General features: G+C 36.4%; 1 protein-coding gene across 1 annotated transcript in view; it reads left to right on the plus strand.

Annotated features, from left to right (window-relative positions):
- Positions 1 to 14,628, plus strand: part of LOC139354775 (serine/threonine-protein kinase GE16371) — a 135,422-nt gene extending 120,794 nt beyond the window's left edge. Inside the window, exons 10-12 of the transcript XR_011605629.1 lie at positions 3,270 to 3,479; positions 6,761 to 6,970; positions 14,119 to 14,628. The gene's annotated coding sequence lies outside the window, so the exon portion shown is untranslated. The remainder of the gene's footprint in view (positions 1 to 3,269; positions 3,480 to 6,760; positions 6,971 to 14,118) is intronic.
- Positions 14,629 to 15,247: the final 619 nt, after the last annotated feature.

The following is a 15,247-nucleotide window of genomic DNA, read 5'->3' on the forward strand; positions in this document are numbered from 1 at the left end:
TTGTTATTCTTTAGTGGCATAGGAGTTTTAAAAATTGATCCTGGCAAGGTGGAGGCGATCAAAAATAAGCCGATTCAAAGAAGTTGCAAGGAGGTTTTTCCAAAATTTTGCGGAGCTGGCAGCCCCACTGACAGACAAAATGATCAAGAAGGCCATGGAAGCTATGAGGCGACTGAAGGAAGCGTTCATGACAACGGCAGTGTTGCGTCATACAGACTCTAAGAAGATATATTTTCTCCAATGCAATGCTTCGAAAAAAGCGGAGGAAGGTAAAGGCTCAACATTTTTCTTCCTGAAACTCAATCCTTGCAAGCGAAACTATAGCGTGACGGAGGAGTGCTACGCAATCAAACGGTTCAGACCCTACATCGAAATGATGCCGCTCACTGTAGCCTGAAATTGCTGATGTCACTTAAGAACCTTAGCGGCAAGATGGTCGCTGATTGTTTTTTTTTTTTAATCAATCAAGGAGCTAGGGGCGCTAGGTGACGTCGATCTAGGTGACGGTATAGGCTAGGTGTGTTAGTGAAAAAGCATAGTTGCTCCATCCCTCTCGCACTCCCTTTAGCTGAGTAACGGGTAACTAATAGTCGAGGCCATCGACTGTTGCGTTTTCTTTGTTTTTAATGCACTTTAAAGAATTTGTAGTATTTATACCCGTTACTCGTAGTGTAAAAGGGTATACTAGATTCGTCGGAAAGTATATAACAGGCAGAAGGAAGCGTTTCCGACCCCATAAAGTATATATATTCTTGATCAGGATCACTAGCCGAGTCGATGTAGCCATGTCCGTCTGTCCGGATGAACGTTGAGCTCTCGGAAACTATAAGAGCTAGGCTATTGAGATTTGGCGTGCAGATTCCTGAGCTTCTTACGCAGCGTAAGTTTGTTTCAGCAATGTGCCACGCCCACAAACCGCCCAAAACTGTGGCTCCTACAGTTTTGATGCTAGAGTAAAATTTTTAACTGAAATGTATTCTCCTCATCAATACCTATCGATTGATCTAAAAAAAAGTTTGCCACGCCCACTCTAACGCCCATAAGCCGCCCAAACCTGTGACGCCCACAGTTTTCATGCTAGATAAAAAATTTTAACTGAAATGTATTGGTCTCGTCAATACCTATTGATTGATCCAAAAAAATTTTTGGTCGTTCCAATGGGACCATTGTATGTACAGAGCGGTTCGATTCTTAGAAACCTAAAAAGTAATTACAGAAATATTAAGATAATGGTAAATTTTAATTAACTACCGTATATGCTTACCGAAAACGAAATATAACGGTCTTTGTGTTATTTTGACATTTATTTTCCGATCCTTTCTATGGCAGCTATATGATACAATAGTTCGATTCGAATTAAATTGAATTCTTAATTCTGAAATATTAAAAAGATAAAGTACTGGAGTGGAAGAGAATTTGATAAAAAATAACGAAGCTATACATTTTTTGATATTATTTTCCCCTTAATTATCGGATAGATCCTATGGTAGCTATATGATACAGTCGTCCGATTTCTTTTTAAGTTGTATTCAAAATTCTGAAATATTAAAACAATGATATTACCAAGAGTATAAGTTGTATTTTTTGTTAGATTTTTTAAAAATTATTTTTTGTTTATCATTATTATTGGAGCAACAGTGTGTAGTTTTCCGATCTGGCTCGTTCCGACTTATATTCTATTCTATCTGCAATAGAAATAAAACTTTCAGTCCACCGCGGATACCCAACAAATTGTTGACATATGAGTGTGCTGCGAGATGTTGTTTTAGTTGTTTTTAATTTAAATTGTAATGCCAACGTGCAGCTTACTGTATTGTTAAATGCTGAGCCTCCGTTCATGTGAGTCGACGTTATATTTATCGTTGTAGCGGGGCCCTGGATTTAGCTAGCCTGGCAAAAGCTCACAGAACCACACAGGTTACTATAATCTCCCCTTTGGGAGATCGTTCATTAATAGAGGGTCCCTAAGATAAAAAGTGTTCGCGTGGTGGATAAGCATATACCTTTTAAGCTCGACTAAGCAACGGAGTTGACTTGCGATATGTAATGCAAAGAAACATTTTTACCATATGTGATATAAGCCTATGATATAGCCATATTTAAGTATATAGATATAATAAATATAGATTTTATGGATTAACAAGACCGAGACAGAAAGTAGCCGACGACTATGTCAGATATTTTAAACTGGCATATCGCAATCAGCAAAAAGGATGAAGTTAACAGCGACATGGCTAATTCGCGCGAGTTAACAAAATAATATCAGACAGACACGGACGGTTAGGGAATCTACAGATTTAAGATACTCATTGCGTCTTGTTATTATTAATATTATTTATTTATCTTTCTAGCGCTAAAGTTAAAAATATAACTTAAATATAAAACACTAGTCACAAGAAAAGATTTACAGTCTTACAGAAAGTTTTACAAAAATTACTTTAACATACACGTTTTGATTATTTTATAGGTAATGGTTATCAATAGTACAATTTTCAATTCTTATTTAGTATAATGTTGAATGTATAATTAGTTGTGTGTGAATGGGGGCTAGTTATTTTTTAACTTTAATAATAATTCTTTTCGAAACAGTCTAGCACTTCTTGAATTCTTTAAACTGTGTGGTAAATTATTCCAAAGCTTAACAGCCCATGCAAAGAAGTGATTTTCTCGAGGAGTAGTGGTTTCTTGTTGGTATTATACTATTAGTTCTGGTTGACAGTGCAAGGTGACTATTTTGTGGAAAGGAATCGGTGTCCTAAATTCGACTAATGTGGAAAAGTCTAGTCCAAAGATTTTTTTAGCATAACTCGAAATTGAATCGTGTGGCTTAGTATTGAAAACAAATCTTGCTTTGTTGTTGTATGTTACGGTCAATTTATTTCTACTTATTGAGTCACACTTTTCAAATATTTGAACGCAATATAATAATGATGGAATTATAATCGACCTTGCTAATGCCATTACTATGGGTTGGTAACATGTTCTGGATCAGTTTTATTTGCTATAGTTGACACCAAGTCTTACCAACCATATAATTAATATGGTGGGACCACTAAAGGGTACTGTTAAACACAATTCCAAGGTTATTTGCTTGACTTACATATTTAATCTCATCAGTATCAACCCTGAGTATTTGCATTGGTGCGTTTATTTATTTTTTAGAAATAACCAAACATTTAGATTTTTTTGGATTTATTTGCTCAATTGCTTACTAGTTTAAGTTCAGTATTAATGACGTCAATACATATACATATACAATATGTTTTCAGATATACAGCTATAGGGACGGCTCACATACATATTTGCATATCGTCAGCATACATCTGCACTTCACAATTAGACCAGACATTTGGAAGATCATTCACATATATCGAAAACAGTAATGTTCCAAGGAACGACCCTTGGGGGACACCGCGCTTAGTGAATAGAAAGCCGGAGGTCTCAGACTCCTTTACAAAACATTGAGATCGGCCCATTAGGTATGTTCTTATCAAGCTTATAGCTTGAAAAATTGTATAGTTTTTCTATTCTATTGCAAAATGTCGAAAGCCTTACTATAGTCTAGCAGTGTATGAAATGTAACTTGCCTATTATCAGATTTCATGCGAATATCCCATGAGATTTTTAAGATTGCTGTTTTACAACTACGGTTTTTCCGAAAGCGATGTTGTCTTGTATTCAACAGTGAATTATCGTGAAGATACATATTAATTTGTGTGGAGACTAGTAGCTTAAGTGCTTTAGATAAAAATTAAAGTATAGATATCGGTCTATATTCACCCTTTGTTTTTGGTATGGGAAGTAGTTTGGCTGTCTTCCAACATTTTAGAAATGTAGAAGATGTTATTGCGGTATTTAAAATGTGTATTATGTTAAGAGTAGCCTGGAGACAAGGACTAGTAAAAATTTTGGATTTTATTCTTAACATGGACTGTAGGACATCACACTTGTTGTATGGCAATGTGCTCAAGTACGGATTGTAAGTTTAATCAGGTACTTAAGGTTGTGATTTTACAAGTGTGTTATTTAATTCATCAGCATTAATGTGGCAAGCTGTCCCTTCTCGTTGTTTTTCTACTCCAATACTTGTAATATTCTTCCAGAATTCTTTTCCAGATGACTCATTATTGAATTTCTGTTGATAGAATTTCCTTACAGCTATCCAGCATGACTTATTTACTTCTATTCTGAAGGAACTGTATTGCTTGTCCAAGTATTCTGTTTTGTAGCGTTTCCACTTTCTATAGGCCCTATCACACGCATTTATGGCATTTTGTATTTCCGTGCTAATCCATGGGTGCTCACTCGGCTTAGAAACTCAATGTTACTGTTAAAGAATTTGAGATTTGGCGTGCAGATTCCTGAGCTTCTTACGCAGCGCAAGTTTGTTTCAGCAATGTGCCACGCCCACTTTTACGCCCACAAACCGCCCAAAACTGTGGCTCCTACAGTTTTGATGCTAGAGTAAAATTTTTAACTGAAATGTATTCTCCTCATCAATACCTATCGATTGATCTAAAAAAAAGTTTGCCACGCCCACTCTAACGCCCACAAGCCGCCCAAACCTGTGACGCCCACAGTTTTCATGCTAGATAGAAAATTTTAACTGAAATGTATTGGTCTCGTCAATACCTATTGATTGATCCAAAAAAAATTTATGGTCGTTCCAATGGGACCATTGTATGTACAGAGCGGTTCGATTCTTAGAAACCTAAAAAGTAATTACAGAAATATTAAGATAATGGTAAATTTTAATTAACTACCGTATATGCTTACCGAAAACGAAATATAACATTTATTTTCCGATCCTTTCTATGGCAGCTATATGATACAATAGTTCGATTCGAATTAAATTGAATTCTTAATTCTGAAATATTAAAAAGATAAAGTACTGGAGTGGAAGAGAATTTGATAAAAAATAACGAAGCTATACATTTTTTGATATTATTTTCCCCTTAATTATCGGATAGATCCTATGGTAGCTATATGATACAGTCGTCCGATTTCTTTTTAAGTTGTATTCAAAATTCTGAAATATTAAAACAATGATATTACCAAGAGTATAAGTTGTATTTTTTGTTAGATTTTTTAAAAATTATTTTTTGTTTATCATTATTATTGGAGCAACAGTGTGTAGTTTTCCGATCTGGCTCGTTCCGACTTATATTCTATTCTATCTGCAATAGAAATAAAACTTTCAGTCCACCGCGGATACCCAACAAATTGTTGACATATGAGTGTGCTGCGAGATGTTGTTTTAGTTGTTTTTAATTTAAATTGTAATGCCAACGTGCAGCTTACTGTATTGTTAAATGTTGAGCCTCCGTTCATGTGAGTCGACGTTATATTTATCGTTGTAGCGGGTCCTGGATTTAGCTAGCCTGGCAAAAGCTCACAGAACCACACAGGTTACTATAATCTCCCCTTTGGGAGATCGTTCATTAATAGAGGGTCCCTAAGATAAAAAGTGTTCGCGTGGTGGATAAGCATATACCTTTTAAGCTCGACTAAGCAACGGAGTTGACTTGCGATATGTAATGCAAAGAAACATTTTTACCATATGTGATATAAGCCTATGATATAGCCATATTTAAGTATATAGATATAATAAATATAGATTTTATGGATTAACAAGACCGAGACAGAAAGTAGCCGACGACTATGTCAGATATTTTAAACTGGCATATCGCAATCAGCAAAAAGGATGAAGTTAACAGCGACATGGCTAATTCGCGCGAGTTAACAAAATAATATCAGACAGACACGGACGGTTAGGGAATCTACAGATTTAAGATACTCATTGCGTCTTGTTATTATTAATATTATTTATTTATCTTTCTAGCGCTAAAGTTAAAAATATAACTTAAATATAAAACACTAGTCACAAGAAAAGATTTACAGTCTTACAGAAAGTTTTACAAAAATTACTTTAACATACACGTTTTGATTATTTTATAGGTAATGGTTATCAATAGTACAATTTTCAATTCTTATTTAGTATAATGTTGAATGTATAATTAGTTGTGTGTGAATGGGGGCTAGTTATTTTTTAACTTTAATAATAATTCTTTTCGAAACAGTCTAGCACTTCTTGAATTCTTTAAACTGTGTGGTAAATTATTCCAAAGCTTAACAGCCCATGCAAAGAAGTGATTTTCTCGAGGAGTAGTGGTTTCTTGTTGGTATTATACTATTAGTTCTGGTTGACAGTGCAAGGTGACTATTTTGTGGAAAGGAATCGGTGTCCTAAATTCGACTAATGTGGAAAAGTCTAGTCCAAAGATTTTTTTAGCATAACTCGAAATTGAATCGTGTGGCTTAGTATTGAAAACAAATCTTGCTATGTTGTTGTATGTTACGGTCAATTTATTTCTACTTATTGAGTCACACTTTTCAAATATTTGAACGCAATATAATAATGATGGAATTATAATCGACTTTGCTAATGCCATTACTATGGGTTGGTAACATGTTCTGGATGAGTTTTATTTGCTGTAGTTGACAACAAGTCTTACCAACCATATAATTAATATGGTGGGACCACTAAAGGGTACTGTTAAACACAATTCCAAGGTTATTTGCTTGACTTACATATTTAATCTCATCAGTATCAACCCTGAGTATTTGCATTGGTGCGTTTATTTATTTTTTAGAAATAACCAAACATTTAGATTTTTTTGGATTTATTTGCTCAATTGCTTACTAGTTTAAGTTCAGTATTAATGACGTCAATACATATACATATACAATATGTTTTCAGATATACAGCTATAGGGACGGCTCACATACATATTTGCATATCGTCAGCATACATCTGCACTTCACAATTAGACCAGACATTTGGAAGATCATTCACATATATCGAAAACAGTAATGTTCCAAGGAACGACCCTTGGGGGACACCGCGCTTAGTGAATAGAAAGCCGGAGGTCTCAGACTCCTTTACAAAACATTGAGATCGGCCCATTAGGTATGTTCTTATCAAGCTTATAGCTTGAAAAATTGTATAGTTTTTCTATTCTATTGCAAAATGTCGAAAGCCTTACTATAGTCTAGCAGTGTATGAAATGTAACTTGCCTATTATCAGATTTCATGCGAATATCCCATGAGATTTTTAAGATTGCTGTTTTACAACTACGGTTTTTCCGAAAGCGATGTTGTCTTGTATTCAACAGTGAATTATCGTGAAGATACATATTAATTTGTGTGGAGACTAGTAGCTTAAGTGCTTTAGATAAAAATTAAAGTATAGATATCGGTCTATATTCACCCTTTGTTTTTGGTATGGGAAGTAGTTTGGCTGTCTTCCAACATTTTAGAAATGTAGAAGATGTTATTGCGGTATTTAAAATGTGTATTATGTTAAGAGTAGCCTGGAGACAAGGACTAGTAAAAATTTTGGATTTTATTCTTAACATGGACTGTAGGACATTACACTTGTTGTATGGCAATGTGCTCAAGTACGGATTGTAAGTTTAATCAGGTACTTAAGGTTGTGATTTTACAAGTGTGTTATTTATTTCATCAGCATTAATGTGGCAAGCTGTCCCTTCTTGTTGTTGTTCTACTCCAATACTTGTAATATTCTTCCAGAATTCTTTTCCAGATGACTCATTATTGAATTTCTGTTGATAGAATTTCCTTACAGCTATCCAGCATGACTTATTTACTTCTATTCTGAAGGAACTGTATTGCTTGTCCAAGTATTCTGTTTTGTAGCGTTTCCACTTTCTATAGGCCCTATCACACGCATTTATGGCATTTCGTATTTCCGTGCTAATCCATGGGTGCTCACTCGGCTTAGAAACTCAATGTTACTGTTAAAGAATTTGTCGTGTCCTGCTTTTCGCGCAGTGCAGATGACGGCTAGTCAACGAACATCCCAGGGAGGGGAACAACCAACAATGTTGTCTACGCAGCAGACACAACAAAAACAAAAACGGAAATTCAAACTCAGACAACGGCAATTTCACGACGAATTTCTCTTGAACATCTGGAACTGGACAACACAGCTCTTATTGTGGTCCTGGAGTCCCTCCCAACCATGAGTGTATCCTTCAACATCCTTTGGACACATCTCCCAAACCTGTTCGGTGGATCGTGCTACCTCGCCTAACTCATCTCACCCCCCAACACGAATTTCTACTCACACGACTTCATTTCTTTTCACGTTATAATTCACAATTTTCTCTTAAATTTTAACATTTAATAATCCTACCTACGGTACCGAACTTTTACAGGGAACACATATATATATATATAAATAAATAAATAACAATAAACAATATTCCAATAGTAAATAAATAGGTTAAATAAATAAATAATTTAAATGGATATAAGTGGGAATAAATTAATTTGGGCGGGTTACATAATCAATAACAGCAGTCTCAATTTTTTTGTATTCATTTTTGGCTTGTTGAATTTGTTTGCCGCTTGTAGTTTTCGAGAACCTTTTGCTAATTCTGGGTGGCAAATATAAGGGGCGAATAAAAACCTGGGGCCACCCGGGGATGAGTGGCCAATTTTCTTGTCGAAAATGTAGATCTCCTCCTGGTGGCTGGTCTTCGTCTCTCCTTACGTCAGTATATTTTCCTGATCCAGGCTTTTCCCTCACGGAATATTCTATAAATATTTATATTTCAACTCCACTCACATTAACAAGGATTTTTTTATCACTCACTGGGTAGGAACTTGACTTCTAATCTTATATATATTTTTTTCCACCAGAACCGTCTGCGACCAACTATATTTGCCCTTTAAACACCCTTGCTTGTTTCAATTTTTCAAGCCTCTCCTCGCCCAAAAACCACTCAAACTTTTCGAATTTCAACCTTGGTTCATTTGGGAGTTATCCGGTTTAAGGAACCAGTTCCATGACTTGTCTAAGCTGCACGACTCCCTGAACTCACGAGTCGTCGATAGTGTTGTATCGATTTTTCGCCTATCGTTATCAGTCTTAAGGTAAACAGCTTTGCTAAATTCCAATTTGTGCATATTTTTGTCGTTTAGCACATAACAAATTCTAACTGTGAACCAACATTGGGAATTGTATACAATGCTTGCCAGTTAAAAGAGTTACATTAGTTTGAGTATGGTGGTACAGATACCTGGTCATATGAAACGATTTTACTTGCGCCATCCACGAAAAATGCGTGAAGTTAGGTTTGTGAGGATTTTGAAAAATGGGTAGGAAATGTGACATTTGTTCGCCGAAGTCCGAGGGATCATAGTTCTGCGCAGAGACTTAGTGAAAATATTACTGTTGAAATCACCGGTTAAAGCAACATTTTTGTAAGTCCCTGTTAGGGCAGTCAGATTGGCAATTATCAAGAATGTATATATTTATAGGGTCGGAAACGCTTCCTTCTGCCTGTTACATACTTTCCGACGAATCTAGTATACCCTTTTACTCTACGAATAACGGGTATAAAAAAACCGAAAAGTATGCAATTTTTTTTTGATTTTGGCTTTGATTATGTATGTTATATATCAATCTAAAACATTTTATTTTTAATTAATAAAAAGTTAAATCTTTTAAGCTGATATTTTCTAACTATCCTAGGGAGGAACTTACATATTTTTGGTCAAAAAAATGAACTTTCTGGCCCAGTGTGAGTACTAGGCTGTACAACGAGTGGGTTTCCAATAAAACTGTCAGAAGCCGCGTAACCTATTTAAGCATTGTGGCTCCGCTAAAGTACGTCAGTTTTGTTACAATAGTGTATTGACCGTCATGCCGGCACCCCATTCCCCCAATTGCAAGCAGTTTTTCGGAATGTTTTTAGCATGTTCAGCGGGCAATCAGTGTTCCAAGAAAGAGGAGATTTAAAAACACAAACCAAACCGGATTCCAAACATGAATGTATCGGGGCGGGAAGTTTCAGTTAACAAGGTTTACATGTCCCTATAGAGCACGGCGATAAAAAGAGGTACGGGGTCGATTATTTGGGGAGAATCAGCTGGCTGGGATGACGGACATCACAAAGAGGGTGAGGAAGTCCTGAAAGTGGCTTAGAAAACGTTAACGGGACAGACAGAAACTACAGCTAATAGTGACAGCAATCGGGATCGCAGGATATGGGCAAGGAGGATCCTCGTCCATATGCGATTGCTGGACTGGGGAGCATCAGTGAGCTTGCTGGAAAAACGGTTTTCGGGTGCTGGTCAATAAATTGAACACTTCATGGCGACCATATCACGCAATGGTACGAAAAGCAAACGGGTCGGGGTACAATATATTGGGTGGAATCGCAGTGCCCACTACTCTTAAAATCAGAACGGTGGACATTTATCTATTCGTATCCTTACATTGGAGCCAGAGCTGTACCTGTGAGTGGACATTTGGAAAAGTTTCAACGTAGAACCGGAAGTGTTTGGAAATTGAGAAGATCCCAGCCATCCCATAAGTGGAAAACCCGCCTATAATGACCGAACCGAAACATCAGAAGCTGAGGACAACAGCAGTTGGAGGTAGTCCGGAAATACTTTCTGTCGTTTGAAGAAAATGAACTGGGGCAAACTGCGAAGATGAAGCATACCATAGAGCTGGTGCCAGGTGCCACGACCGTCAAAGGTCGTCACTATCCGGTTTATCCAGCAGAGCAGCAGCTGATCTACGAGAAAATCGATGAGATGCTCCGTTGGTGTCATAAGAGCCAGGAAAGAACCGCATAAGCTTGAATGCTAGGAAGCTCAACCAGAGGACTGTTAAGGATGCATATCCGGAACAGAACATTGAAGATATTTGGAGTAGGATGAGCACTAGGACACTCTGAGGGAAGTCTATCCATGCCCGAATGAAGCAGGTCTGACTACCGGTCTTAAGAAGTACCACTTCTGCTTTAAAGAGCTTCGGACTTTGTTATTCTTTAGTGGCATAGGAGTTTTAAAAATTGATCCTGGCAAGGTGGAGGCGATCAAAAATAAGCCGATTCAAAGAAGTTGCAAGGAGGTTTTTCCAAAATTTTGCGGAGCTGGCAGCCCCACTGACAGACAAAATGATCAAGAAGGCCATGGAAGCTATGAGGCGACTGAAGGAAGCGTTCATGACAACGGCAGTGTTGCGTCATACAGACTCTAAGAAGATATATTTTCTCCAATGCAATGCTTCGAAAAAAGCGGAGGAAGGTAAAGGCTCAACATTTTTCTTCCTGAAACTCAATCCTTGCAAGCGAAACTATAGCGTGACGGAGGAGTGCTACGCAATTAAACGGTTCAGACCCTACATCGAAATGATGCCGCTCACTGTAGCCTGAAATTGCTGATGTCACTTAAGAACCTTAGCGGCAAGATGGTCGCTGATTGTTTTTTTTTTTTAATCAATCAAGGAGCTAGGGGCGCTAGGTGACGTCGATCTAGGTGACGGTATAGGCTAGGTGTGTTAGTGAAAAAGCATAGTTGCTCCATCCCTCTCGCACTCCCTTTAGCTGAGTAACGGGTAACTAATAGTCGAGGCCCTCGACTGTTGCGTTTTCTTTGTTTTTAATGCACTTTAAAGAATTTGTAGTATTTATACCCGTTACTCGTAGTGTAAAAGGGTATACTAGATTCATCGGAAAGTATGTAACAGGCAGAAGGAAGCGTTTCCGACCCCATAAAGTATATCAGGATCACTAGCCGAGTCGATGTAGCCATGTCCGTCTGTCCGGATGAACGTTGAGCTCTCGGAAACTATAAGAGCTAGGCTATTGAGATTTGGCGTGCAGATTCCTGAGCTTCTTACGCAGCGCAAGTTTGTTTCAGCAATGTGCCACGCCCACTTTTACGCCCACAAACCGCCCAAAACTGTGGCTCCTACAGTTTTGATGCTAGAGTAAAATTTTTAACTGAAATGTATTCTCCTCATCAATACCTATCGATTGATCTAAAAAAAAGTTTGCCACGCCCACTCTAACGCCCACAAGCCGCCCAAACCTGTGACGCCCACAGTTTTCATGCTAGATACAAAATTTTAACTGAAATGTATTGGTCTCGTCAATACCTATTGATTGATCCAAAAAAAATTTTTGGTCGTTCCAATGGGACCATTGTATGTACAGAGCGGTTCGATTCTTAGAAACCTAAAAAGTAATTACAGAAATATTAAGATAATGGTAAATTTTAATTAACTACCGTATATGCTTACCGAAAACGAAATATAACGGTCTTTGTGTTATTTTGACATTTATTTTCCGATCCTTTCTATGGCAGCTATATGATACAATAGTTCGATTCGAATTAAATTGAATTCTTAATTCTGAAATATTAAAAAGATAAAGTACTGGAGTGGAAGAGAATTTGATAAAAAATAACGAAGCTATACATTTTTTGATATTATTTTTCCCTTAATTATCGGATAGATCCTATGGTAGCTATATGATACAGTCGTCCGATTTCTTTTTAAGTTGTATTCAAAATTCTGAAATATTAAAACAATGATATTACCAAGAGTATAAGTTGTATTTTTTGTTAGATTTTTTAAAAATTATTTTTTGTTTATCATTATTATTGGAGCAACAGTGTGTAGTTTTCCGATCTGGCTCGTTCCGACTTATATTCTATTCTATCTGCAATAGAAATAAAACTTTCAGTCCACCGCGGATACCCAACAAATTGTTGACATATGAGTGTGCTGTGAGATGTTGTTTTAGTTGTTTTTAATTTAAATTGTAATGCCAACGTGCAGCTTACTGTATTGTTAAATGTTGAGCCTCCGTTCATGTGTGTCGACGTTATATTTATCGTTGTAGCGGGGCCCTGGATTTAGCTAGCCTAGCAAAAGCTCACAGAACCACACAGGTTACTATAATCTCCCCTTTGGGAGATCGTTCATTAATAGAGGGTCCCTAAGATAAAAAGTGTTCGCGTGGTGGATAAGCATATACCTTTTAAGCTCGACTAAGCAACGGAGTTGACTTGCGATATGTAATGCAAAGAAACATTTTTACCATATGTGATATAAGCCTATGATATAGCCATATTTAAGTATATAGATATAATAAATATAGATTTTATGGATTAACAAGACCGAGACAGAAAGTAGCCGACGACTATGTCAGATATTTTAAACTGGCATATCGCAATCAGCAAAAAGGATGAAGTTAACAGCGACATGGCTAATTCGCGCGAGTTAACAAAATAATATCAGACAGACACGGACGGTTAGGGAATCTACAGATTTAAGATACTCATTGCGTCTTGTTATTATTAATATTATTTATTTATCTTTCTAGCGCTAAAGTTAAAAATATAACTTAAATATAAAACACTAGTCACAAGAAAAGATTTACAGTCTTACAGAAAGTTTTACAAAAATTACTTTAACATACACGTTTTGATTATTTTATAGGTAATGGTTATCAATAGTACAATTTTCAATTCTTATTTAGTATAATGTTGAATGTATAATTAGTTGTGTGTGAATGGGGGCTAGTTATTTTTTAACTTTAATAATAATTCTTTTCGAAACAGTCTAGCACTTCTTGAATTCTTTAAACTGTGTGGTAAATTATTCCAAAGCTTAACAGCCCATGCAAAGAAGTGATTTTCTCGAGGAGTAGTGGTTTCTTGTTGGTATTATACTATTAGTTCTGGTTGACAGTGCAAGGTGACTATTTTGTGGAAAGGAATCGGTTTCCTAAATTCGACTAATGTGGAAAAGTCTAGTCCAAAGATTTTTTTAGCATAACTCGAAATTGAATCGTGTGGCTTAGTATTGAAAACAAATCTTGCTTTGTTGTTGTATGTTACGGTCAATTTATTTCTACTTATTGAGTCACACTTTTCAAATATTTGAACGCAATATAATAATGATGGAATTATAATCGACCTTGCTAATGCCATTACTATGGGTTGGTAACATGTTCTGGATCAGTTTTATTTGCTATAGTTGACACCAAGTCTTACCAACCATATAATTAATATGGTGGGACCACTAAAGGGTACTGTTAAACACAATTCCAAGGTTATTTGCTTGACTTACATATTTAATCTCATCAGTATCAACCCTGAGTATTTGCATTGGTGCGTTTATTTATTTTTTAGAAATAACCAAACATTTAGATTTTTTTGGATTTATTTGCTCAATTGCTTACTAGTTTAATGACGTCAATACATATACATATACAATATGTTTTCAGATATACAGCTATAGGGACGGCTCACATACATATTTGCATATCGTCAGCATACATCTGCACTTCACAATTAGACCAGACATTTGGAAGATCATTCACATATATCGAAAACAGTAATGTTCCAAGGAACGACCCTTGGGGGACACCGCGCTTAGTGAATAGAAAGCCGGAGGTCTCAGACTCCTTTACAAAACATTGAGATCGGCCCATTAGGTATGTTCTTATCAAGCTTATAGCTTGAAAAATTGTATAGTTTTTCTATTTTATTGCAAAATGTCGAAAGCCTTACTATAGTCTAGCAGTGTATGAAATGTAACTTGCCTATTATCAGATTTCATGTGAATATCCTATGAGATTTTTAAGATTGCTGTTTTACAACTACGGTTTTTCCGAAAGCGATGTTGTCTTGTATTCAACAGTGAATTATCGTGAAGATACATATTAATTTGTGTGGAGACTAGTAGCTTAAGTGCTTTAGATAAAAATAAAAGTATAGATATCGGTCTATATTCACCCTTTGTTTTTGGTATGGGAAGTAGTTTGGCTGTCTTCCAACATTTTAGAAATGTAGAAGATGTTATTGCGGTATTTAAAATGTGTATTATGTTAAGAGTAGCCTGGAGACAAGGACTAGTAAAAATTTTGGATTTTATTCTTAACATGGACTGTAGGACATCACACTTGTTGTATGGCAATGTGCTCAAGTACGGATTGTAAGTTTAATCAGGTACTTAAGGTTGTGATTTTACAAGTGTGTTATTTAATTCATCAGCATTAATGTGGCAAGCTGTCCCTTCTCGTTGTTTTTCTACTCCAATACTTGTAATATTCTTCCAGAATTCTTTTCCAGATGACTCATTATTGAATTTCTGTTGATAGAATTTCCTTACAGCTATCCAGCATGACTTATTTACTTCTATTCTGAAGGAACTGTATTGCTTGTCCAAGTATTCTGTTTTGTAGCGTTTCCACTTTCTATAGGCCCTATCACACGCATTTATGGCATTTTGTATTTCCGTGCTAATCCATGGGTGCTCACTCGGCTTAGAAACTCAATGTTACTGTTAAAGAATTTGTCGTGTCCTGCTTTTCGCGCAGTGCAGATGACGGCTAGTCAACGAACATCCCAGGG

Source organism: Drosophila suzukii, unplaced genomic scaffold (assembly GCF_043229965.1).
Source record: "Drosophila suzukii unplaced genomic scaffold, CBGP_Dsuzu_IsoJpt1.0 scf_22, whole genome shotgun sequence".
NCBI lineage: Eukaryota > Metazoa > Arthropoda > Insecta > Diptera > Drosophilidae > Drosophila > Drosophila suzukii.